At 42.1% G+C, this 27,317-nt stretch overlaps 1 protein-coding gene across 1 annotated transcript in view; it reads left to right on the top strand.

Moving 5' to 3' along the window:
• Positions 1 to 27,317, top strand: part of GUCY1B1 (guanylate cyclase 1 soluble subunit beta 1) — a 95,519-nt gene that overhangs the window by 14,435 nt on the left and 53,767 nt on the right. The gene's annotated exons all lie outside the window — the stretch shown is intronic.

Here is a 27,317-nt window from a genome sequence, read left to right as displayed (position 1 = left end):
GTGGTCTGTTGCTAAGGGTGATCCCCAGCATAAAAATGCATAAAATGGGGGATGCCTGCAAGAGACTACAACAGATTACTTATTCCTATAAGAGAGATCAACAATTCTATTTACTAATTCAGTTGACTCTATTGAAAACCTTTTGAGCACCCCTATATGCTAAGTCATTTATTTAAACTGCACACAGATAAAAACAGATAGGGGTGAGGAAGTGTTATTGGAGTGGCCTAACACATAGGAAAAGCCCACTCCAATTTGCTAAGATTGGTCAACAAGTGATCGGCACCTCCTATGATTCAGGCTGGAGAACAGGAAACTTTAAGCAACAAGCATGGTACCATTGGAATGACAACTATGGGGGACCAATGGCAGGTTTATACATGTTATTTTATGTTTTATTGCCACCCTAACCACTTTCAAATGTAAAAATATTTCCCCAAATAATCCCATTTAAAGGGAAAGTGATTAAATGTTACATCTCAAAGAGAAAAGTCTTCTAACAATGTCATACAGTGTTTGCATGTACAGTATAAGGGAGTGTTTGTAAGAATGCTGGGCAATGCATTTATCTAGCGATAGTTAGTAAGGGAACGGGAATCTATTGTTATCCGTGGTGGCAAAAAATGTAAACCCAGAGCCAGTCAAGATTCCAGTTATTGATATATGAAGTACCATATGACATCACTACAGAAAGACGTATAGAGGCTTTGTTTCAATTTAGGTGGTCTGTTTTATTACACTATGGTTTATGAGATAACATTGTGTGCAATGCAGGCTTGTCTGCTCAAAGAATGTTAATGCACGCCACTTGGATTTCTCACCTACTGTGAGACGTTTCAATTAAACCTCATATGACATTCAATGTAAGTGTAAAAGTCTTTCCCTCTTTTGCTTAAGTGGAAAAGTTATCCTGTGCATTGATTTGTTATTGTAGCATATACTTCCCATACTCTTTCCTTAAAAGGAGAACTTTATTCTAATCCTTTTCCACATGTATGTAGCATTGCATAACTTCTTATTTGGACATGATGTTCTAAATCCTCTGTAGTTGTTCTAGTCATTCACACCTTTTCAGAAAATAGTGAAGAACGCCAACTACCATAGTAGATTCCCAAACGATGTGACTGCGTACTTAGTCACTGACAATGCAATCATGCTAAGTGCTGGCTATGTTGTGTTATTGTTTATGTGTAAATGTTTTCTCTAGGTAATCCTTAAGCTCACACTAATGTCACAATTCCATTTTCAATGAATCCATATTTAATGGACTAAAATAAAGCGTCATTAGATTTCTTATGGACCTCGTAACAGAATGTCAGACTTTCATTTTACACTATTTAGACTTTTGTTAAAGTGTACCTGTCATTAGCAAAAACTTTTTATATAATGTAGAAAATAACATGTGGGACACGCTCCCGGCTCACAGAGCTGGATGATTGACAACTCAGGAGCCTGCACAGAGCCCTGCTTGTCCTGCCCTCACTTCATGTATTTGGACTCCTCACAGAGACACACACAGGCAATAGCTGCAGGGACAGTACTTTTTCACCCAGAAATAGCCACATTTTTTAACCAATGTATATTACAAAATTACATATAATGGTATTAGCTACATTATATAAAAAGTTTTGGAAAACAACAGATACACTTTGAGAAAAATATCATTCCATAATTGGTGAAGTTAATAAAATTCTTGATGATGACAAAACATTTTTTTTAATGTATATTGAAACCTATTCAAATTAATTTGTAAATGTGAATTTGATGAACAGAACATAGAAAGTCTGCTTATGTGAATACTTTTAGGCTGGGTTCATAAGACAGAATTTCCTTGCTGAATTTCCATGAAAATCCATGCAAAACCATAATGCACAAGTGATTTGAGGAAATTCTGCATAGTATTTCCATTGAAACATATCTCCATTGGTATAAATGGAAACTCCTGATGAGCTCCTGATTTAAGAATGCACATGTTCTTTCTTGAAACTGAAAATAATCCTTGTCAAAAACGTCTAGATCTGGGATCTGCCTTAAATTACTTGTTTGCCATGGTTTTTGCATGGAAAGACAGAGGAAATTCAATGAGAATATTCTGTAATGTGAACCCAACCTTAGTGTAGTTTCATGAGCTAGTACCTTTTCCGAGATAGCAGCAAAGGTCCCAAATCAATAAGCAGAGAATAGTAATGTCACAAGCTAAAGTCAAAATACACAGTATTAAACAAGAAAGGAGTAAACAAGAGCTAGTGCAGAGGAACTGAACCTGCAACTAGAGATACAAACTGGGTATTTATGGGCAGCTAAGAAGGGCGTGGATACTGAGACCAGATGCAACAAAGCCTGCTGATAGGCCTGGGTGTCACCACAGGAACGCATAATGCTTCAGCAAAAAACAGGAAAATTAACCCCTAAGATCCTACTTATTTCACTCATTACATTACACAGCTGAACTTCTGTCAATATGAGCTTGTGGATATGCATTGAGCGTCTTATTGGGTTTATATTCTTTTTACCAAAAGTTTGGTTGTAACATTAAGATGATTTATTTTGTGAAGTTAGGATTGGAATTTAAATTTTAAGTATTAACGGCTTTAACCCCTTAACGACGCAGGACGTATATTTACGTCCTGCGCCGGCTCCCGCGATATGAAGCGGGATCGCGCCGCGCTCATCAAAGGCCGGGACCCGCGGCTAAGATCACACATCGCCGATCGCGGTGATGCGTGGTATTAACCCTTTAGAAGCGGCGGTCAAAGCTGACTGCCGCTTCTAAAGCGAAACTGAAAGTGACCCGGCTGCTCAGTCTGGCTGTTCGGGACCGCCGCGGTGTAATCGCGGCGTCCAGAACAGCTGACCGGACACCGGGAGGGCCCTTACCTGCCTCCTCGGTGTCCGATCGGTGAATGACTGCTCCGTGACTGAGATCCAGGCAGGAGCAGTCAAGCGCCGAGGACACTGATCACAGGCGTGTTAATACACGCCTGTGATCTGTGTAGAAGATCAGTGTGTGCAGTGTTATAGGTCCCTATGGGACCTATAACACTGCAAAAATTTTTTTAAAAAAAAGTGTTAATAAAGGTCATTTAACCCCTTCCCTAATAAAAGTTTGAATCACCCCCCTTTTCCCCTAAAAAAAAATAAAACAGTGTAAAAAAATAAAAAATAAACATATGTGGTATCGCCACGTGCGTAAATGTCCGAACTATAAAAATATATCATTAATTAAACCGCACGGTCAATGGCGTGCACGCAAAAAAATTCCAAAAAAGCGTATTTTGGTCACTTTTTATACCATTAAAAAATTTATAAAAAGTGATCTAAAAGTCTGATCAAAACAAAAATCCTATCGATAAAAACTTCAGATCACGGCGCAAAAAATGAGCCCTCATACTGCCCTGTACGTGGAAAAATAAAAAAGTTATAGGGGTCAGAAGATGACATTTTTAAACGTATAAATTTTCCTGCATGTAGTTATGATTTTTTCCAGAAGTGCGACAAAATCAAACCTATATAAGTAGGGTATCATTTTAACCGTATGGACCTACAGAATAATGATAAGGCGTAATTTTTACCGAAATATGCACTGCGTAGAAACGGAAGCCCCCAAAAGTTACAAAATGGCGTTTTTTCTTCGATTTTGTCTCACAATGATTTTTTTTCCGTTTCGCCGTGCATTTTTGGGTAAAATGACTAATGTCACTGCAAAATAGAATTGGCGATGCAAAAAATAAGCCATAATATGGATTTTTAGGTGGAAAATTGAAAGGGTTATGATTTTTAAAAGGTAAGGAGGAAAAAACGAAAGTGCAAAAACTGAAAAACCCTGAGTCCTTAAGGGGTTAAATAATATGTCATTATTCCTTACTATGTCCTTGTATGTTAATGCAGTGTAAGTGAGATAATGAGAAATAAGTAATGATTAGCTAGTATTGTATGTAAAGACACAAGCCAGAACTCAAAACACATTGTGTTGTTATTCTCATGCCGCATTGGCTTTTATTGCAATAAATCTCTTAACTTCTTTTTATACTGTTTTCACTGATGTTAATAAATGTGCCAGATAAGCCTTTAAATAAATTATTTTATTATCTTCTTCATTAATTTTAATGCCACTTAATTGAGTCCAACAGACCAAGATAGGTTAAGAGCATTTGTTACTGATACATGAATATGTGTCATCATAGACAAATCCATCATCCTTTAAGACAATGGTCTGAATAGAGAAGGGAAAATATGCTTTGTGGTTGGTTCTAAAAAAGACATTGAGGACCTTGTATAGTCCTCAAGACAATACTATTAATGGAGGTATCCTAGAGATACAGTTTAGGAGACTGGAAACATAGCACTCCTTTTACAGTTTCCCTTAACCCGTTAATGACCATGAACCTCTATGCTCGTCCATGTGCCGTTAACGGGGTATGATGCGGACTCCCGACTCGAGCCCACGTCATAACGGCCTGTCCCAAGTTTATTCTTGTAGGTGGCGCTGGCATTAATAGCTGACATGGGGCGATCGTCGTGGCCGGCTATTAACCCTTTCGATCGCCACTGTCAAAGCTGACAGCAGCATCTAAAGGTGCCTTTATCCCATCCCTGGTGGTTCAATCGCAGGGGGCGAGCCACTGTGGAGGTAGCCGGAGAGCTTACCTCCGCTTCTGTGCCATCTCCGGGGCTCAGAATGATAAAGCCTGGCAGGACCTGGCTTTATCAATAGAGGGCAGAGCACACAGATCAATGTGGTTCTGTGGAACCACATTGATCTGTATGAGGAATCAAATGATACCGGCCGGCCCCCAGCTGATTCTTGTAGCTGGGGGCCGGCATTAATAGCTGACATGGGGCGATCACCATGGGCGGCTATTAACCCTTTAGACCGCTGCTGTCAAAGCTGAAAGCGGCATCTAAAGGTGCCTTTATCCCATCCCTGGTGGTCCAGTGGGGTGGATGCCCCCCCCTCCCGGCAGCACAATCGTGGGGGGCGATCCACTGTGGAGGTAGCCAGAGAGCTTACCTCTGCTTCTGTGCTGGCTCCTGCGCTCAGAATGATAAAGCCTGGTAGGACCAGGCTTTATCAATCGAGGGCAGAGCACACAGATCAATGTGGTTCTATGGAACCACATTGATCTGTATGAGGAATCAAATGATTCCTCCTAAAAGTCCTCTAAGGGGACTAAAAGTGTAAAAAAAAAAGTTTAAAAAAAGTTTAAAAACACACACATTAACCCCTTCCTAATAATCCCCCTTTTTCCAAATTCCATATAAAAAAATATATTAACAAAATAAAAATAAACATATCTTCTTGTCCAAACTCTAAAAAATATATAATTAATTAAACCGCAAGGTGAATGGCGTATGCGCCCAAAAAATTCCAAAGTCCAAAATAGAGTATTTTTGGTCACATTTTATACCATAAAAAAAGAAATAAAAAGCGATCAAAAAGTCTGATCAAAACAAAAATGGTAATGATTAAAACTTCAGATCACGGTGCACAAAATGAACCCTCATAGCACCCCGTACACGAAAAAATAAAAAAGCTATAGGGGTCAGAAAAGGACAATTTTAAATGTATTAATTTTCATGCATGTAGTTATGATTTTTTCCAAAAGTACGACAAAATCAAACCTATATAAGTAGGGTATCATTTTAATCGTAACCTATAGAATAAAGATAAAGTGTAATTTTTACCGAAAAATGTACTGCGTTGAAATGCAAGCCCCCAAAATTTACTAAATGGTGTTTTTTCTTCAATTTTGTCACACAATGATTTTTTTTCCCATTTTGCCGTAGATTTTTGGGTAAAATGACTGATGTCATTACAAAGTAGAATTGGTGGCGCAAAAAATAAGCCCCCAAATGTATTTTTAGGTGCAAAATTAAAAGGGTTATGATTTTTAAAAGGCAAGGAGGAAAAAACAAAAATGCAAAAACAGAAAAACGATTGGTCCTTAAGGGGTTAAATTACAATCCATGTAAAAAAAATAATAAATATAAATTAAACATGGGCAATACTAAAGAGGGATAACCTGTCCCTCAACATTTCTTCTTCAACCAGTGGTGCCTTAGAGCTTCTGTACATTGCAAGTGAGACAGTTATTAAAGGGGTTCTGCACTGCCCTGTCTTCCAGAGCTCGCAGCATCCGGAAGTTTATTACTCCGGACGCTGTGTGCGGGCTTCCGTGTTCGAGGCCGCCCCCTCGTGACGTCACGCCTGCCCCCTCAACGAAAGTCTATGGGAAGGGGGCGCGACCGCTGCCACGCCCCCTTCCCATAGACTTTCGTTGAGGGGGCGGGCATGACGTCACGAGGGGCCGGACGCGACGTCACGAGGGGGCGGCCTTGAACACGGAAACCCGCACACAGCGTCCAGAGTAATAAACTTCCGGACGCTGCAAGCGGAGCACCGGAAGACAGGGCAGTGTGCAACACATTTGTAACCATGAAGTTCCTTTGTGCTGACTACATAGGGTACTATGACTTTAAATTCCTGTATGACTTTAAATTCCTGAAGAAATTGTAATAGAAAAGAAAGCACACCTTGAATAATATCCAGATAGATTTGACTGATGAGAGAGTAACTGCACAGAGGGTTTTGACGCCATCTTTGAAAGAAGGTCCAGTCCAAGTCTTTAATAAATAGGCCCAATAACTAGTCAGTAATTCCATAGATATATAGTCTAAGGAGTGGTTACTGACTGATATAAATGAATTTGAAGGAAAGCTAAAATCACCTCAATTCACTTGTAGAAAACAACTGGATTGGTATGCCAAGTACATGCACCTGCAAATGCTGTTCGAGCTATATTGATAACATGGTATTTACCAAAGTGCTAAGCAAACACAGAAAGGTCATTTCCAACATTTTCTAATATTTAGCTTTCTTTTTGATACTGGGAATTAGAAAAAGGTACCTGCTTTCTATTAGATACACTGCCATACCTCTCCACAGCACCTTGCATAAGTACCGTATTTTTCACCCAATAGGACGCTCTGGCATATATGACGCACCCAATTTTAAATGAGGAAAATCTAGAATACAATATAAAGTATAAGTCACAGTGATCTTCAACCAGCGGACCTCCAGATGTTGCAAAACAACAACTCCCAGCATGACCGGACAGCCGTTGGCTGTCCAGGCATGCCAGGAGTTGTAGTTTTGCAACATCTGGAGGTCCGCAGGTTGAAGACCACTGGTATAGGAGGTAAGGAGGTAATACTGACATGTCCCCGCCGCTCCGGACCGTCACTGCTCGTCACCGCTCGTCACCGCTGCCCTGGATGTCGCCCTCCATCGCTGTGGCCGCGTCCCCGGGGTGTTCCCGCCGCTCCGGAACATCTCTGTTGCCCGGTATCTTCGCTCTCTGTCGCCGCCATCACGTCACTATGCACGCCGCTACGCACGACGTGATGACGACGAAGGAGAGCGCCAGCCATGCAGGGGAAACCGGCACGGAGCAGACACAGAGGAGGCAGGTACGGTCCCTCCCGGTGCAGCCGGGTTAGTGTCACTTTTGCTTCAGATGCGGCGGTCAGCTTCGATCACCGCGTCTGAAGGGTTAATACAGGGCATCACCGCGATCGGTGATGTCCTGTATTAGCCGCGGGTCCCGCCGCGATAGGTGTGTATTCGCCGTATAAGACGCACCAACTTTTCCCCCCCAGTTTTGGGGAAGAAAAAGTGCGTCTTATACGGAGAAAAATACGGTATTCATCTCCTTGGCCTGCAATGTGTCATGGTATAACCACAGATTCTAATTTATTTAATTGTAATTGTATGTAATAAACCTACACAAAATAGACAATCATTTGGAAGTGAGGAAAATATGACATGGATTTCAAAATGATTTACAAGTACAAATCTAGAAAGTGGTAAGTGCATATGTATTAACCCGCCATACTGTGAAACCTCTAGATAATTCGTCAGAGAACCAACAGACCCATGGAAACCCTTTCATAGCCATAACACTTTTATTTTTTCATCTACACACCCATATAAGGGCTATTTTTTGCGGGACAAATTGTACTTTGTAATGTCTTCATTTATTTTTCCATAACATATGCTCCAAAACGGGAAGAAAAAAAAAAGATTTATATTTGTGAGGTAAATAAAAAAAAAATTGCAATTTAGAACATTTGGGGTGGTTTCCTCTTTATACAATTCACTGTGCAGTTAACCCCTTAACGACATGCGGCGTAATGTACTTATGGCGCGGCTGTGATGCGAGCGCAGGAGATGCGCACGCTTCATTCCCGGCAGGTTCCAGTGACTGTCAGCAGCCGCGGATCCGCCGGCAATAGCGGACATCAGCGATCGCGCTGATGTCTGCCATTAACCCCTCAGATGCCGTGATCAATACAGATCACGGCATCTGCGGCAGTGCGGCATTTATAATGGCTAATCTGATCGCCCGCCGCACTGCCGTGGGGATCAGATCATCCAAGATGGTGTACGGAGGTCCCCTCACCTGCCTCCGTCCGTCTCCCGGGGTCTTCTGCACTGATCTGCCTTTCAGCAGACTAGAGCAGAAGATCGCGGATAATACTGATCAGTGCTATGCTCTATAAATAGCACTGAACAGTATTAGCAGTAAAAGGATTGCTATAAGTAGTCCCCTATTGGGACTGAAAAAGTGTAAAATAAATGTAAAAAAAAGTTTTAAAAAAAAGTTAAATAAATTTGAAAAATCCCCTCCCCCAATAAAGTTTAAAATCACCCCTTTTCCCCATATTAATACAAAAAAGCGCAAAAATAACATAAATAATAAACATATTTGGTATCCCTGCATGCGTAAATGTCTGAACTATAGATATATAATGTTAATGATCCCCTACGGCGAACGGCGTTAACGTAAAAAAATAAAAGTAAAAAATGTCAGCTTTTTTTGTCACATCAAACTGCAAAGTAATTTTATAAAAAAAACTATCAAAAAGTCATAAATATGCAAATGTGGTACCAAAACAAACTACACATCATGGCGTAAAAAATTAACCCTCACACATTAATAAGGAAAAATATTTATTTAGAGGTGGTCAAAATAGGGCAATTTTAAACATACTGATTTTGTAAAAAAACGTTTGAGATTTTTTAACAGCAGTGCAATGATAGAAAAGTATGTAACCATTGGTATTATTTTAATCATATCGACCCAGAGAATAAAGAAAACATGTAATTTTTACCGCAACGTGTACAGTGTGAAAACTAAACCCCCACAAATTTGCAAAATTAGATTTTTATTTAAATTTCCTTACACAAAATTTTTTGGGGGGTTTACCATACATTTAAGGGTAAAATTAGTGATGTCATTACAAAGTACTTCTGGTCACGAAAAATCAAGCCCGTATATGGATCTGGGAATAGAAATATAAAAGAGTTATGAATTTTAGAAGGCGAGGACGAATAAACGAAAATGCAAAAATAAAATTGGCTGGGTCCTTAAAGGGGGTACTCCACCCCTAGACATTTTATCCCCTATCCAAAGGATAGGGGATAAGATGTCTGATCGCGGGGGTCCCGCCGCTGGGGTCCCCCACATTCTACCATGCGGCACCCACCTGTAACAGCTTTCAGAACCGCTGGAGGCCCTCAGGCTAATACCATCCCGACCATGGGGACATAAGACCGTACGTCACGACTCCGCCCCTGTGTGATGTCACACCCGCCCCCTCAATGCAAGTCTATGGGAGGGGGCGTAACAGCTTTCACCTGAGCCCGCACACCAACACCAAGGTTTCTCACGTGGTATGGGACCTAACACTAACCTAACTGTGCCGTATAAGCAAAACCAGGAACCAAATTACAGCAGCATTAGGACTGACTTGTTGTGCGGGCTCAGGTATGTCCTTCATATAAAGATATACTGGCTAATGTCTCAATTTCACATCAGTTTTGAGGGTTAGCTAATGTAATTGTTTACATTTACCAAGGTAGTGAACCTATATTGTGGCACTTGTGACTGTCTGCAGGCATCCTCCATTGTATGCACATTATGCAGGGGATCACCCATAGCAACGGACCACATGTGCAGGACCTCTACCCCAGTGTAGGTTCACAACTGCACTTGGGGTTGAGCACCTCCTGCCATTTCAGACCACGTCAATGTAGTTGTTCAATGTTTAAATTATAAGTGTTACGCATCCACACGTTTATCTGGTGTAGGATGTCATTGTGGTTTCTGCAGGCATCCTCCATTGTATGCATGTTATGCTGGGGATCGCCCATAGCCACAGACCACAAGTGCAGGACCTCTACCCCAGCGTAGGTACACAACTGCATTTGGGATTGAGTACCTCCTGCCATTTCAGACCACATCAATGTAGTTGTTCACTGCTCACTTTAGCAACAGAGTTTCAGAGAGTTTAAAAAGTGTATTCTGCCGACACAACAACATAGTAAATACACTTTAATAAAAACTATCCATTTAAATATTAGGCAGAAACATACAATGGACAATGAAAAATACTGAAATGACTTCATGCTGAATTTGCTTAGGAAAACAAAGAAATGAAAATGTTCCTGACTATGAAGGTCTTTGTGCGAATGGTGCCACTCCTTGGTTAAATACAATATAAAAAATAAGAGAAATGTTCTTATGCATCGTGTATTACTATTAGAAAACAATAACAGTGGTCTGCATGAATCTTTTTATTTTCTAAATGCAGATGCAATTCATCAGCAATTTTGCAGACACATATTTACAAATGAAATGCGCCTGAAAAAACACTGTGTGAACTTAGCAGAAGATATGTATTAATAATAATAATAATAATAATAATAATTGTATTTCTATAGCACCTACAGATTCCGCAGCGCTTACAATTATGGGGTACAAACAAAGACAAGTATCAGACATAATATTACACAATAACTATTCAAACAAGAGGTGCGGGGATATGTTGAGGAAATGTTGAGGCCTATTAAAGAATGTTATAGGCCTGTCTGAAGAGATGTGTTTTCAGGCCACGTTTGAAACTATGGATGTTGTTGTTGAGTCTGAGGGATTGAGGTACGGTATATATATATGTATAATGTATTGCATATATTTTGTTATTTTTGTTTGTCTACTTTTAAGATCTATTTGATTTAGGGATATATGTCCCGGTGGTTGCTATGATTTCATCTCATTGCCTTAAAAAGTAATGCACACAGAATAAAAACTCAGCATGCAGTTATGTCTTAAGCAGATATGTAAATGACACACTGGGTCTTATCACAAGATGGCGTAAGTGCTTCCCCTTTTGCTTTATAACAAGACTCACAGAGGCTACTTTGGGGTAGTGTACTCCAAGAGATCATTGCACTACAATGCACTAGAAGACACATTTCCCAGTTGAGTTGACAGATGGTTTGAGAAGGGACTGAGAGAAGCAGGATGGTTGTTTTGATGAATTGCCTGCCATCTACAGGCCAGGCTGCAACATCTATGGGCAAATGTGTTGCATTGTTAATGAGTGTAACTGAGTCAAGCAGGAAAAAGTGGTCTGCTCCATCTCCCAGTGCTCACCTTAAAGGGGTACTTCGGCCCTGAGACATCTTATCCTCTATGCAAAGGATAGGGGATAAGATGTCTCACCGCTGGGGACCACCGCAATCTTGTATTCGCCACCCACCTGTTTGAGCTGCAAGACATGGTGCCAGCTCACAAACAGCCTGATGGCGACCATGGGGCCGGAGTATCGTGACGTCATGACTCCACCCCCATGTGACGTCACGCTCCCCTCCCATAGACTTGCATAGCGGGGGCTTGGGTGACGTCACATGGGGGTGGAGTCATGACGTCGCGATACTCCGGCCCCATGGTCGCCATCAGGCTGTTTGTGAGCTGGCACTGTGGCGTGCTGCTCAAACAGGTGGGTGGCGAATACAAGATTGCAGGGGTCACCATCGGCGGGATAAGATGTCTCAGGGCCGGAGTACCCCTTTAAAGCTGGTCATACAGATTAGATAACAGTCGCCTAGACTGGGTGACTATCTACTGTGTGTGGTATACCCCTAACTTTTCCCAAACAGTAGAATACCTTTTGTTCTCAGGGAGATGAGCTGCCCCCCATAGCACATTTTGAATAAGTGCATGTTTGACCTGGTGTGTATCTGGTAATACATATCAATACGATAGTTGTTAACTGAACAAATGTTTGGCCCAAGGCCAAATCTGAACAGCTCAATCAGCTCTGGGGGTTGTAGCGTGCATATGTTTTTTTTTTTTTTTTTTTCTGTTTTTTAAGAATAAGGAGAAAAACTCTGCCTTCTTTGTGTTAGCATTGCAGTTCCACTTAAGGGTACGTTCACACATAAAGGATCCTGTGGCGATTTGATGCGCAGGATTTGTAACTGCCGATTAGAAGCTGTGCTCAATCATTTAGTTTACATTGAAATATGCAGCAGAAAACCCTATCCATCAAATCCTGCACATTAAATCTGTGTATGTGTGAACATACCCTAAAGGGGTATTCCCATCTTGTACAGCAGAGTTTATTTTATAGATTATGAAAATGTATTACATTTTGCAAATATATGTTATTAGCAGATTTGCTTACTTTTTATGTTGTGCCCATCTTCTGTTCCCATTGTTTACTGCTTGTTGCCTTTCTTTCCGACCACCGCTCTATTGTTGAAATAGATGTTGGGCTGCTGACGGGTGATTGGGATTATTGTTTATGTAAGATTATTCACCTGAAGTCATGATAATCATGCTGCTGGCATAGGTATTGAATCATCATTTCTTTTTTTTTAAACAATAGTTTATTTTTGCTTTTTGTATTTCAACATATGTTACAAACATGAAATGGAGGAATGCAATATAAAATAAAATAAGGGTTACAGTATAAATTCTGTACAGGAACGGTATCATAGTTCCACAATTATAATATTTTGCAACACATGTGATTAAATGTTCGTTCACGTATTTGTTAATACTTCAGGAACAATAGTAAAGTGAACAGTGTTAGAGGAAAAGGAAAGTGTGGAAATAAAAAGTAGAATAAAAAGTATAAAGAGAGAAAGAATTAATGAAGAGAGAAAAAAAAGGGAATAAAATAAAATTATATTTATAAGCTGAAAAATAGAATCCTGCATGGCTTGTCCAGCATCATGTGTCATTAGGGCTGATTTGCCTCGAGTGAGTCCCAGGACGTCCAGACTTTATAAAAGAAGGGCAATTTGTTATCTATGCATGCAGAAAGATATTCTAGCCATCTAATATCACTAATCCTATCCCACAGCATTTGCTGAGAAGAAACTTCTGTACTTCTCCATCTGCGTGCTATTAAGCATTTAGCCGCTGTCAAAATGAAAAGCATCAATCTGATGTTACTATTTGATAGTCTAATAGGGGGTAGATTTAACAAATCATCACTTCTAAGAGATCAGACAATATAGATCCTATGCAACACCTGCATAGGTACATAAGATTAAAATTAATGTTTCCTTTGGAGGAATCACAGTCCAAGGACTGGTTGATCCCTCCAAAGGTTGATGTAGCAATAGCCAAGCTGTCCAAAAGAACTCTTGTTCCTGCCGAGGACGGTTCAAGTCTCAAGGACCCCATGGCCTGTAAAATTGAAGTCGCCTTTAACTGCTGTGGCTTGCCAGAATGCGGTCTCCATAGCTTCCCATGAAGTAGTTCGTTCCCTTAGGAAATGGCTAAATAAAATTCAAGAGGACATAGACGGTGGGGTCCAGAAAGATGATATTCTGGCCGCTTTTAAACATGTTAATGTAGCGGTTGATAACCTCTGCGACTTGGCCAACCAGCAAATAAGATTTGCTGCAAAAACTATGGCATTGTCAACAGCAGGTCGCATGGCCCCTTAGTTGCATCCCTGTTCTGGGTACAATCCCTCTAAACACCATTTATGTAACTTAAAGTTCTAGGGGTGGGGGAGCCCCGAGGAATTCCAAGTCAAATAAGAAGCTTGAATTTTGACGGTCAAGATATTCCAGTAGGCGGTCGCCTTTCTTTGTTTTTTTCTGATGTGGGAGCAAATAAATAAAAGTCCCATGGGTCCTCAAACTTATAAAAGTCGGGTATGATCTCTCTTTTCTATTTCCTCCCCCAGACAGGTTTACAATTTCCTCAAACCTTCAGGCTACAGAGAAAGTTCTACTGGAAAAATCTATACTAGACCTTCTGGCGCACGCTGCCATAGAACCAGTGCCACCATCGCAAGCAAAAACAGAAGTATACTTTCCAGCGTTTCTAGTGCCAAAGCCCTCAGGGAAATCTCATCTAATAATAGACTTGAGATATTTAAACTGATATACAGTGAAAAAGAAATTTCACATGGAAACAATAAAATCGGTCAAGCCTCTCCTGTCTCAAGGAGACTACATGGCTTCCTTAGATCTGACGGATGTGTATTTGCATATTCCCATTCTTCCCGCGCACAGAAAATACTTAAGAACATTTTCAATTCAAAGTGCTCCCCTTTGGAATAACCACAGTCTCGTTTATTTTTACCAAAGTGGTATGTGCAGTGGTGTCTGTTCTCAGGTTACAGGGGATAAAAATGATTCCTTACCTAGATGACTGGCTGATTATAGCCAGTACACAAGTGATGCTTCAGGAGCATCTTCAGACTGTTCTTTCCCTACTAAAAGATCTAGGCTGGATTGCCAATAAAGAGAAATCAGACCTAGTTCCAGCCACAACCAAACAATTCCTTTGTTTCTTGATAAATTCCCAGTCCACGAACATTTACCTATCTGCTCAGAGGAAAGCTTGCATCCATGTGGGAGATCGTTATCTGAAATCTCTTCTCAAAGTAACCCTGAGAACACTAATGAGGTATCTGGGTCTCCTCTCCTCCTCGGCGGATGCCGTGTCTTGGACGCTGTGGCGCTTAAGGCTTTGACAGTCGGAGGTTCTCAGAAAGTGGAACAGAACTTCCTGGGACCTGGATACAGTACACTGACTTTCTCTTGCCACCAGCAAATCCCTTCAGTGGAGGATATACCTCAAAGACGGTGTATCCTTGGAAGAACCTATCTGGACGACATTCACGATAGATGCCTCAGGATCAGGGCGGGGCGCTCATCTGGGGCTCCAGACTGCCTCAGGATTCTGGACAGTAGAACAAAATGCAACTATCTTCAAATATGAAAGAGTTAAGAGCTGTTTACTACGCACTAAAATACTTCAAACCTTTCCTGGTAGGGAAAGTAGTCAGAATCAAAACAGACAAAATGGCCTCCGTGTTTTATATAAACAAACAAGAGGGCAGGAGGTCCTCAATCCTACTTACAGAAGTAGGGAGAATATTATCTTGGGCCGAACAGAAGACAACCAGGTTGTCAGCTATTCACATCAGAGGGTCCTTGAACATCCTCGCTTATCGCCTCAGTCGGAATATGTCCATTCCGGGGAGTGGTCTCTATCACAGGAAGTTTTTCAGCAAATCATGGAATTGTGGGGACTTCCAGAGATAGATCTGAAGGCAACTAGACTAAATACAAAATGAAACATGTTTTGCTCTCTTTACGAGACAGACCACCTGTTTATGATAGATGCATTGTCCATTCCTTGGACATTCAAGCTGGCCTAAGTGTTCCCACCAACCTTGATTATTTCAAGAGTCCTAGCCAAGAACAAACAAGATCAGGCTATGGTAATAGCGATCATTCCATTTTGGCCGAAGAGGTTGTGGTTTTCTCTTCTGATGACGATGTCTCAGGGAATCTATTGGGAGCTGCCCCTGCGGCCAGACCTTGTCTCCCAGGGAACCAGTTTTGCCCCAGCCTGAAAACCTTCCACCTAACAGCCTGGAAGTTGGTAGGCCTGTATTAAGATCCAAGGGTTTTTCCGATCTAGTGTTAAATACACTAGCACACTCTAGGAGTGTCTCTACACAAAAAACATATGCTGGAATCAAGATTTTTGATTCTTGGTGCTCTAAAAAAATGTACATCCCACTTCTCCATCTATTCCACAAATGCTTGAATTTTTACAGGATGGTTTTGATAAAGGATTCTCTCCTAATACTATGCAAGTTCAAGTGTCTGCTTTATTAGCCTGTTTACAGACTAAATTACATCAAGTATTACAAGTGAAAGGCTTTCTTAAAGCCTTAGATAGATTAAGACCAAAAGTGGTTCAACCTGTAATCCCTTGGGACTTAACCTTGGTTCTTAATCAATTATGTGAACATCTTTTTGAACCTCTGGGAGAGGTTCCCCTAAAATATGTATACATGAAGGTAGCCTTCTTGTTGACAATTGGTACTGCTTAAAGAGTAGGAGAATTGCAGCCCTAACAGCAATAGAGCCATATATATCTTTTAATCCTGACAAAGTTCTGTTAAGGTTTTTACCATCTTTTCTTCCAAAGTGTCCCACCTTTTTAAACACTAACCAAGTAATTTGCTTCCCTAGGTATACTCCCACCTCTGATGATGGAGAAGTGGACTATAGTAGTCTTGACATAGTAAGGTGTCTATAACTCTACATCAAACGTACTAAGCCCTTATGCAAGGATAAGAATATTTTGGTCTCTTATCAAGTGTATTGTAGAAGAAAAATAGTTTCTAAACCTACAATATCTAGATGGATAATTGACTGTATTAAGACAGCCTATGAGGCCCAGGACTCTGAGCCCCCAGAATTTATTAGGGCTCATTCTACGAGAGCTGCTGCCACATCTTGGGCTGAAAAGGGTTCAGTCTCTTTGAACCATATATGTCAGAGTGCTTCATGGTCCACTCCATTGACTTATTTTTCAAGCATTATAAAATTGAATCTTTATTTTCTGAAAGAATGGATTTTACTAAATCTGTATTAAATTCAGTAAAAAAATTATAATTACCCTCCCATGGCTATAACTATACAAATCCCATTATTGTGCTGCTGAAAGATGCTAGGGAAGATTAGATTTAAGTAGTTAGTCTGTTTCCCTTAGTCTTGTCAGCAGCACAAGCTTTCCCTCCCTCTTATTCCTCTCAGTTACTTTATAAATTACTCAGTGACCAGGGGGTGATGGGGGTTTATATACTATTCAGGAGGGGTGTTAATGCAAATTTTTTATTAAAAATTCCACAGTCCTGCAAGTACACAGGGGGCCAAGTTAACCCATTATTGTGCTGCTGACAAGTCTAAGGGAAAACAAATTAACTACTTAAATCCAATCATATATTTAGTCACACACACACACACACACACACACACACACACACATATATAGTCATACTTAAATGGGCACTGTCACCAACTTAATTTTTTGATATGTTGTAGTACTTATGTACTACAACATATCTCTAATATACTTTTATTATTTTTTTTTCATTAAAAAGATTTAATTTACATATAAAAACCGGCCACTGAAAAAGGACTGATTTTGGAGTGGCAATCAGTCCTTTTTCAGTTAGGCTGCACTCGCTCCCTGCCTGTCAATCAGACAGGCGGGAGCGAGCGCATTGGCTCCCCGGCCACTGGCTGGGAGGCCACTCCTCCCGCACATCGCCACCGCCGCCTCATTGCCGCCGCTATCCCTGCACGCCCGCTGCCGGACTCTGCAGTAACTGCAAGTGTAATGAGGGAACGGGGTATGCGGGGCGGGGGGGGAGGGAACGGCTAGTGACGTATTGGGGGGGGGGGGAACGGGCTAGCAAAGGAAAAAAATAGGATGGTGGGAGCTACCCTTTAATACAATATCTATGATATATTTTGCAAGGTTGTGGTAGGACAGTAACAGAAGCAAAATTATGTTTCGTTTCTTTCTTGTACAATATTATTGCACAGTTTCCTCTCCTGTCGGGTGTTATCTCTGCCTTTCATGACATTAGCAAGAAACTGAACTTAGTTTGTTGTGACGACACTTAAAATGGTTTGGTTAAGTATAGATGGTTTGGTTTTGGCAGATGAAGGAAGAGTTTGTCTTACGAATACATTATGGCAGGATAAACCTCAGATAGCCATGTTCAGTGGAAACTTGGATGCTTGCGAGTGGAATTTAGTGTTCTATTTTAACCCCTTAACGACGCAGGACGTATATTTACGTCCTGCGCCGGCTCCCGCGATATGAAGCAGGGTCGCGCTGCATCACATCTCGTCGGTCCCGGCGCTCATCAACGGCCGAGACCCGCGGCTAATACCACACATCGCCGATCGCGGTAATGTGTGGTATTAACCCTTTAGAAGCGGCGGTCAAAGCTGACTGCCGCTTCTAAAGCGAAAGTGAAAGTATCCCGGCTAGTCAGTCGGGCTGTTCAGGACTGCCGCGGTGAAATTGCGGCGTCCCGAACAGCTTACAGGACACCGGGAGGGCCCTTACCTGCCACCTCGGTGTCCGATCGACGAATGACTGCTCCGTGCCTGAGATCCAGGCAGGAGCAGTCAATCGCCGATAACACTGATCACAGGCATGTTAATACACGCCAGTGATCAGCATAGGAGATCAGTGTGTGCAGTGTTATAGGTCCCTATGGGACCTATAACACTGCAAAAAAAAGTAAAAAAAAGTGTTAATAAAGGTCATTTAACCCCTCCCCTAATAAAAGTTTGAATCACCCCCCTTTTCCCATTAAAAAAAATAAAAAAATAAAAATGTGGTATCGCCACGTGCGTAAATGTCCGAACTATAAAAATATATCATTAATTAACCCGCACGGTCAATGGCGTACGCGCAAAAAAATTCCAAATTTAAAACATGAATAAAAAGTTATCAAAAAGTCTGATCAAAACAAATATTATACCATTAAAAACTTCGGATCACAGCGCAAAAAAAATTCCTCATACTGCCCTGTACGTGGAAAAATAAAAAAGTTATAGGGGTCAGAAGATGACATTTTTAAACGTATAAATTTTCCTGCATGTAGTTATGATTTTTTCCAGAAGTACGACAATATCCAACCTATATAGGTAGGGTATCATTTTAACCGTATGGACCTACAGAATAATGATAAGGTGTCATTTTTACCAAAATATGGACTGCGTAGATACGGAAGCCCCCAAAAGTTACAAAATGGCGTTTTTTCTTCGATTTTGTCTCACAATGATTTTTATTTTCCGTTTCGTCATGCATTTTTGGGTAAAATGACTAATGTCACTGGAAAGTAGAATTGGTGACGCAAAAAATAAGCCATAATATGGATTTTTAGGTGGAAAATTGAGAGGGTTATGATTTTTAAAAGGTAAGGAGGAAAAAGCAAAAGTGCAAAAACGGAAAAACCCTGAGTCCTTAAGGGGTTAAAGGCTTTTAACCTCTAACAGTAGGCCCCAACTTGGTAAAAATAAATAATGTAATATTGTGTTGAAACTTTATAGGATTCTTTAGTTTCCATTACATCTAGTTTACAGTGTGATGACTAGTCATACATGGACAAGTTAGCGCGGCCAAAACTGGCTGCTAGGATAATGCATTGAACATCATCACTGCAACCAATGAGTAGCTGTTATGTTCACATCTCAGCTTGTTGTTATTTGTAGACATTCAAAGCAGCATAGAACTTTTCAGATCATAAGCCAAAGCGTATTATGCTGAGCCATTCAAAATTCTGTAATAATTAACTTAGTTTACTTTGATTTATAGAGGTCGCGTCATGCCAGAAAAATGTGCTTGGTTTCCTAATGTCTCCAACCATATATAGTCCTTAAAAACTGAGCTGTGCAAGAGGAAGGCAGAAGTGAGATATATGGCACCAAAATGATCAAAAACATTACCAACAGAAAAGTAAAAGCAAGTCAAAACATCTTAATATATGTTTAGAGCATTTTTTAGAGCTTGAAATGCCCTGCATTAACAAAGACTTAAAGGGGTTGACCAGCGACAGATTTTTAAAAACATCTTTTTTTATGGGAACCTGTCATCACTATCATGCAGTATTGCCAGAAAATCCGTTCTACCAGCCTTTATTAATAGATCTCTTCCTGTTTGGATTTAGGGAGATATCTATCAATCAAAGCCGGAGGGACAGGGAGAACCCACAGGGGGCCACCCAGCATAAAAGTTAACAACCAAATGACAACTGTTTTTTTAGGTCCCCAAATTGCTGAAATATTCCTTTTTTTTCTTTTGTCAAATTTGTTTTTATTGTTTTATCAACACAAATAAGCATTACATACACATTGGTAGACACAGCTACCTTTAACAACATTGAATGAAAAGGGATTGAGATATCATGAATGCAATGAACTCGAACAGGTATACACATAAACACATCAAATCAGCTCTTTGCACACATGGATCAGGTACTGAGTACTGGGAAAGGGGATGGGTAGGGAATAGGAAATAGCAGAGGGGGTAAGAAAGGGGGATGGGGAGACCGCTGTGAGGGGCAAAAAGAATGGACAGTAAATGCATAGCCATTTTCAGACACATTTCAGCATAGATTATGAACTAGTCTGTGCCTCCAAAGGACGACCACAGCCAAGGCTGCCATATACTCAGGTATTTGCCATGGATTCTTAGTGATCTGTGTGACATTTCCTCAAATCTGCATACCTGATGGACCCTGGTAGTCCAGTCTGCAATAGTAGGAGGGTCTTTTTGGAGCCATTTGAGCGGAATCAATGTTTTGGCAACTGCCACCAGATGGGTGAGCAGAGAATGTTTGCTTGGGGTAAACCCGGGTGTTGGGAGGCCCAGTAGTACAGCCTCGGGTTGAAGAATAACTGTCCGCTTCAGTTTAGAATGAAGTGCACTACTAACCTCCCTCCAGAAGGAGGCTATAACAGGGCATGTCCACCAGATATGCAGATGAGTTCCTATAAGTAGATTGCAATGCCAACATCTGTTCGATTCTGACAAGTTATGGTTATAAAGAAATTGAGGGGTCTTGTACCAACAAGAGAAAATTTTATAGTGTGATTCCTGAAGCCTAACACATCTAGAGAAACCATGTGAGTGCCGTTAGACAGTTGCAATTTCCTCATTCAAAAATTACCTACCTAATTCCCTAGCCCAAGATTCAACATAGTGAGGCGGGGATACATTGTGTGAGGCTTCAATGAATGCTATACATGAGGAGAGTTTGCATTTGTCAGGTTAAGAACCAACCAGGAGTTTTTCAAATTTAGTCGGATTCCGTAGTGGCAGATGTCTTCCTCTGAACAACTCGCAGCAGTGGGTGAAGTGTCTGAGATGCATGAAGGACAACCTCTGTAGAGGAAATAAAGATCTCAATGTGTCAGATGCAGGCGATGCTGCATCCCCAAACAATTGGGAGACAGTGATATTGCTTAGTTTGTCCCACATTATCTGGTAGGTGGGTGAGAAGCAGTCAACGACCACAGGTATCAGGCTTGCCGCGAGGAGAGGTGAAACAGAAGGAGAAAGAGAAGGGGAAAATTCCCTCCAGGTCGACGAGACACCAAGAGATAGGAGATAGCCCGAATATGGCTTATATCTCTTGAGAGACTTCTCTCAGGAAGACATGAGTATGTGAACTGTTCACGTGTAGTGTGGAAGATGTGGGCGCAGCTTGGAAGCTGGCCAAGTCCAACCATCTTTGTAGCTGCATCGCTTTGTATATAGTGCACGCGTCAGATAGCACTATCCCACCCTTCCTCGAGTGCCTGATTAAGAGACTACGAGCTAATCCAGGTCTGCTCGACCTCCAAATGTATTTAGAGATCAGGGTTTGTATATGGTGGAAGAATGTAAAGGGTAGGGACACAGGGAGCATTCTAAGTTTATATGTAATCTTAGGCAGTACATAGCATTTGACTAAATTTTTTTGACCAAACCATGAGATTATCATATTCCTGGAGTAGCTTTTTAACTTGAATGAGTGGTTTAAAATTAGTCTCGTAAACCTTAGTAAGTGAGCAAGGAATTCTAGCTCCCAAGTATTTCAGCGAAGAGCTAGCCCACAGGAATGGGGTTACACTACCAAGTTTAGTTTTTAGGGTATTTGTTGATGTAATATTTAGCAGTTCTTATTTTGTGACGTTGACTTTGAAATTGGATACACGTCTAAAGTTCTCGAGTAACTGGGTAAGGCAGGGCAGGCCCCTCAATGGGTCACGTATAAGAAATAAAAGGTCATCTGCAAAGGCAAGAACCTTAAGTTCCGTACCCCTGACATCCTGTGATTGGCGTACCGCTTGAAGCAGAGCCTCCATTACCAGAACAAACAATGTAGGGGATAAGGGACAGCCCTGTCTTGTCCCATTACTGATACTAAATGGCCGGGAGATCACCTAATTTACCAGTAACAATGCCGAGGGGCAAGAGTATAGGGAGAAAACTGTGTTGATGAATGTATCTGGAAATTGTTGGTTTGCAAGAATCAATCTCAGAAAGGACCAATTAACTCTATCAAACACCTTCTCGGCATCTATTCTGAGAAGGACAAGTGGGCATCCAGTCCTATGAGCTTTATTTATTCCTGTCATAAGTCTGATAGTGTTTGAGTGGCCCTCTCTCCCAGAACAAACCCAGACTGCTCCCTCCCTATCAGATGTGGAAGGAATTGTTTAATGCGTAATGAGAGTAGCTTGGCCCATATTTTAAGGTCCAGATTCAGAAGAGAGATCGGTCTGTAACTGCCACATTCCTCAGGGTTTTTACCTTCCTCAACTAACAGAGTTATGTGAGCTTCCTAGGCCTTCTTAGGCAGCGATTCCCCCCTCAAGTGTGGAATGAGTGTGTCCCCATATGCTTTATAATAAGAGAGAGGCAGGCCATCTGGGCCTGGACTTTTGCCAGGAGGGAAGGAGGAAAGGATTTTCTTGAGCTCCCCGCATGTCACCGGAGAAGTCAGGAGAAAGTGTAGGTAGATTTAGATCACGGAGGAACTGGTCAGTCAGACACAAATGTTCCTCCACTTGAGTCTGTGTGTCCTCCTCCCCCAAAACATAGAGTGATGAGTAGTAGTCCCTGAACATCCCAGCCATTTCAGATGAAGATGTATGGATAGTCCCATTTGGGGATTTTATGGTGTGAATGTGTGATTTAGCTTGCGCCTTTTTCAACAGAGCGGTCATGAGTTTAACCCCTTTGTCTCCATGGGCATATATTTTATGTCTGTAATGTAAGTATGCCTTCGAGTATTTAAGTTGCATAAGACCCAGGAGTTGTTCCCTGAGCCCTTTCAACTCCTCCTGTACCTCCACTGCTTTAGTACGCTTGTATGCCCTCTCTAACACTGAAATCTGAGACCTCAGTGAAGAGACCGCCTGACCCCTCTCCTTCTTAAGCTTAGTGCCCCAAGAAATGAAGGTGCCTCTTATGTACGATTTGAGTGCCTCCTAAACCACAGGTGTGGGGGGACGGGAGCCTGTATTAAGGTCAAAATATGTTTTTAAGTGTTTCCCAACATCCTCCCTGGCTTGTGAGTCTTCAAGTATGCTTTCGTTCAGGCGCCATCGGGACTGAGTGGGGGAGGGTCGAGAGAGAGAGTTAGTGTAAGAGTGACAGGAGCGTGGTCAGAGACAGTGATAGTATCCATACCTGCGGTCGTGAGACTAGGGAAAAGCGAAGACTGGATGAGGAAGTAGTCCAGGCGTTGGTAGGAATTGTGGACAGATGAGTAATAGGAATACTCCTTACCTCTAGGATGGAGATATCGCCATGCATCTAGAAGGGAGAGATCAGAAAGTTTAGATTGCAATTTCGCAAGTGCCCTATACAACGTATGTGATTTACCAGACGTGGTATCAACTAAAGGGCCCACTGTCACAGGTCACAGAACTCTCTGAAAATAATGCTAAATCTTCTAGGGTGCTTAAAAGCCAGTATATCTGGACCTGGTTTGGTGCATACAGGTTGGCTATCGTGAACTTAGTATCCAGGAGTTGGTCTTTGAAATGTGTTTCTTGTAAAAGTAAAATAGATGCCCCCTGTTTCCGTGTAACCTCCAATAGTAGTAGTAGTAGTGAGGAGAAGGGAGGGGGTGACAATATCGGAGCAATTTATTAACCCTTAGCAGGTTAAGATGTGTCAATTACACGCTCTTAACGATCCCGCAATTTAACCATTCATAGAGAATAATTGTACCCCCTCACTGAATTTGGTATGTATATAATGAAAGTATACACCTTAAGGGAGGTACAACAGGGACAGCATACCCTACTTCTAGACTCCCAGCAGGGTACCACCAAGACACTCTCTTTTCTGAGCACCCAAGAATAGCTTCCCATAGTCTCTAATTAACCCCACATCTGTGTAAACTGTCAGCGATACACAAAACACTTATTAACTGCCACCAAGCTAGCAGCTGAAGATCCTCAGCGAGGTGGAGGGGGTCCTTTCACAGGCGTCTTCTTGTTCTTGCCGGATTTCTGCCTAGACACCTGTTTCCAGTCATCTTGCTTCAGTAAGAGTGGCAAAGATGGCATGTCAGCAACTGGGAGCCAGATAGGGATCTCCATGGGGGCAATGTTCAGGGTGGACCACACCACCTCCAAGTCCTCCGGCGTTCTCACGGTTATCCTCTTTCCGTTAGCATTTATAGAGAGTCTAAAGGGAAAAAGCCAGGCAGAGTTGATGTTTTCATCTCTCAGTTTTTCAAGCAGCAGTTTAAGAATCCTGCGTTTCGCCAGGGTAGTCGGGGAGATGTCTTGGAATAGTGCAATTTTGTCGTCCCCATAGAGAAGAGGTCTGTGCTTCCTAGCTGCTTGTAAGATGGCCACAATGTCCACATATGAGAGGAGGCCACAAATCACATCCCTCGGGGGCTTCGATGGCTTCGGCTTTGGTCTTAGGGCTCTGTGCACCCTCTCTATAACAATTTGAGCCGCTCTCTCAGGACCCAAGAGGGTCGCAAAGTGTCCATAGTCACCTTGCGCAGAGCTTCAGGAGCCCAAGACTCTGGAAGACCTTTGAAGTGAACATTCTTTCTACAGCTCCTATTTTCTTGATCCTCAAGAGATAAAGCAGAATTTACATGTGTCTTCAAGCGAGTCTGTCTCCCCGCCAGCACTTCCGAGAACGTCGCGATCCCAGAGCAGGTGGCTTACAGCGCTTCGGTTCTAAAGCCGATGGAGTGCATCTCCGTCTGACCAGTTTCAGTGCCTCCGACAATGCTTTTTTCATCAATGTCTTGAGGAATTGTTGCGTGACCATCGCTGGTGCAGCCTCCTCACCTTCAGCGTCTGAGTCTCCATCCACCCCGTATGCCTGGTGAAGCACCATCTCCTGGGCACCATCTTAGGTGGTCTGGCGGGAGAGGTGGCATTCTTTTTTTAGGAATTTTGCCATATCTGCCAGTTTTTTTCCGGGTCCAGGCGATTCAGCAGGGTCATAGTAAGATCCGCAACCTATTTTGCCCGTTTTGAGGCGAATGCAAGTGCAGTAATAGATACTGGGAGCTTGCTAAGGAGGAGAGGTGCATGCTCACACATCCATACCAGTCCGCAGCTAGGCTCCGCCCCCCGACATATTCCCTTTAAGGCTATGTTCACACATTGTAAAATCAAATCAAATTCTAATGTTAGAATTACTGCCATTTTTTAATACAATGGTCCTGAATACAATGGTCCTGAATCACTATTGTAATCTCAACCTGCTTTCGTTGGGTAGTGCACTAAAATGTGGGTGCACTGCACCAACATTTACCTACAAACCCCCCCAAAAAAGATGTGGTCAGCTGGAAAAGGGGCAATTTATTTTACTGTAGTTTTTGTATTTTTTATTTTATTTTACAATGTGTGAACTTAGCCTAAGAGCCTATAGAGTCAATATGAAGCTTTGCATCAGCAAAAGAAAGCTCCAAATGCTATAAAAATAGTATCTTTATTTTCCTACTATCAGATTACCCTGTGTTGCCCAGTCTCACAACCTAAACCTTAGGGGAGAGGAAAAGCAACAATGATTGTTACGCCGAGCGCTCCGAGTCCCCGCTCTTCCCAGGAGCGCTCGCGGCGTTCTCCTCTCTGCAGCACCCCGGTCAGACCCGCTGACCGGGAGCGCTGCACTGTCACTGCCGGCAGGGATGCGATCCGCGTAGTGGGACGCGCCCGCTCGTGGGTCGCATCCCAATCTACTCACCTGTCCCGTTCCCCGGCTGTCACGTCCTGGCGCGTGCGGCTCCGCTCTCTAGGGCGCGCGCGCCGGCTCTCTAAGATTTAAAGGGCCAGTGCACCACTAATTGGTGCCTGGCCCAATCAGTGTAATTGGCTTCCATCTTCTCCAGGCTTATTTTAACCCACTTCCCCTTCCTGTCCTGGCCGGATTTTGTTGCCTCAGTGCCTAGTGAAAGTGTTGCTGTGTATGCCCTTACCAGTGTTACCAGACCTTCTGCCGTTGCCCTTGACTACGAACCTTGCCGCCTGCCCTGACCTTCTGCTACGTCCGACCTTGCTCTTGCCTAATCCCTTGTACCGCACCTGTCTCAGCCGTCAGTTGGGGTTGAGTCGCTATCGGGTGGAATGACCTGGGGGTTACCTGCCGCTGCAAGTCCATCCTGCTTTGCGGCGGGCTCTGGTGAAAACCAGTAACCCCTTAGACTCCATTCCCCTGGTACGGCCCACGTCATCACCCCACTGACACAGAGGATCCACCACCAGTATCCTCACAGTATACCCATCCGGATCCTGACAATGATGCTCTCATACTCATATTCCTCATATCCTGTCCTCATATCCCAACCTCATATCCTGTCATTATATCCCAACCTTTTATACTGTCATACCTGACCTCACATCCCATTCTCATATCCCAACATTATATCCTGTCCTCATATCTTATCCTCACATCCCATCCTCATATCCTATTCTCATATTCAGTCCATATATCCTGACCTCATATCCCAACCTCATATACCATCCTCATACAATCCTCAAATCCCTCAATTTCTGTCCTCATGTCCCTTCCTAATATCCCTACCTCATATCCTGACCTCATATTCCCACCTCATATCCCAACCCCCAAACTAACTATTCTTTAGACCTGCCTTTTTTGTTTTGATTTCACAATGTGTGAACTTAGCCTAAGACAGTATAGAGTCAATCATACTTTACATCAGCAAAATATAGCTCCAAATGCTATAAAAATAGTATCTTTATTTTCCTACTAGCTGAGTACCCCGTGTTGCCCAGTCTCCCTACTTAAACCTTGGGAGAGAGGAAAAGCAACAATGATGCTCATATTCATAGCCTGTCCTCATATCACAAACATCATATCACGTCCTCATATACTGTCCTTATATCCAACCTCATATCCTATCCTCATTATCCTATTCTCATATTCCATCCGTATATCCTGTCTTCATATCCCAACCTCATATACCATCCTCATATACAATTCTTATATCCCGACCCCATATCTCAACCTTATATTCCATCCTCATATCCTGTCCTCATATCTCATCCTGATATCCCATCCTCATATCCGGTCCTCATATTCCATTCTCATATCCCACTCTCAAATCCTGACTTTAAATCCCATTCT

This window comes from Hyla sarda, chromosome 1 (genome assembly GCF_029499605.1).
Source record: "Hyla sarda isolate aHylSar1 chromosome 1, aHylSar1.hap1, whole genome shotgun sequence".
NCBI classification, from domain to species: Eukaryota; Metazoa; Chordata; class Amphibia; order Anura; family Hylidae; genus Hyla; species Hyla sarda.
Note: the sequence above shows the minus strand (reverse complement) of the source record. Positions and strands in the feature narration are given on the sequence as shown.